The sequence below is a fragment of the Chrysochloris asiatica genome, unplaced genomic scaffold (assembly GCF_000296735.1).
Source record: "Chrysochloris asiatica unplaced genomic scaffold, ChrAsi1.0 scaffold00194, whole genome shotgun sequence".
Lineage (NCBI taxonomy): Eukaryota > Metazoa > Chordata > Mammalia > Afrosoricida > Chrysochloridae > Chrysochloris > Chrysochloris asiatica.
This window is the reverse complement of record NW_006408712.1, coordinates 1,267,902-1,268,426: the sequence shown is the minus strand read 5'-3', so window position 1 is coordinate 1,268,426 and position 525 is coordinate 1,267,902. Positions and strand designations below refer to the sequence as shown.

The 525-nt window shown below is 28.6% G+C and overlaps 1 protein-coding gene across 2 annotated transcripts in view; it reads left to right on the top strand.

Annotated features, from left to right (window-relative positions):
• The window catches only part of SOS2 (son of sevenless homolog 2 (Drosophila)), a 129,564-nt gene that overhangs the window by 16,831 nt on the left and 112,208 nt on the right, over nucleotides 1-525 (top strand). The gene's annotated exons all lie outside the window — the stretch shown is intronic.

The window sequence follows — 525 nt, the reverse complement described above, 5'->3', positions numbered from 1 at the left end:
GTTCAGTATAAGTTGATATTGATTCAAAGGCGCCTAACAACTGCATCTTCTTTTAAAAATATGCTCATGTATGACAAAGTGCTTCTTTAACATTGTTCCTTTTTCCTCTATGAACTGTCCTTGCATAATTATATTCTAATTTTTGTGTGTGTAAAAATCATTGATTTCTGTTTTATATTTATATTTAATTGCAGTAGTGCCGAAGGCTGTATATTGAAATTTAAAGTGTTTTTTCCTATAATCAAATAACTCTAAAACCTTTCTTTTGGATTAGTAGAACATAAGTGATCAAAGCAATGTAAGTGTCATAAATTTTGAAAAACAGTTTCTGACCATAAAATATAATTAAATATGCATTTCTCATTACTGGCTGCTTGTGTGTGTTTTTTTAAAATTTGTTCATATTTTGTGGGCGGATATTACCTATTGCCAGAATGAGACAGTGTCTTAGTGGAGTGAATTAGGTTAGGGTTCAACATCAATTCTATTCCTATACTTTATATATATAGTATATATATATAAAGT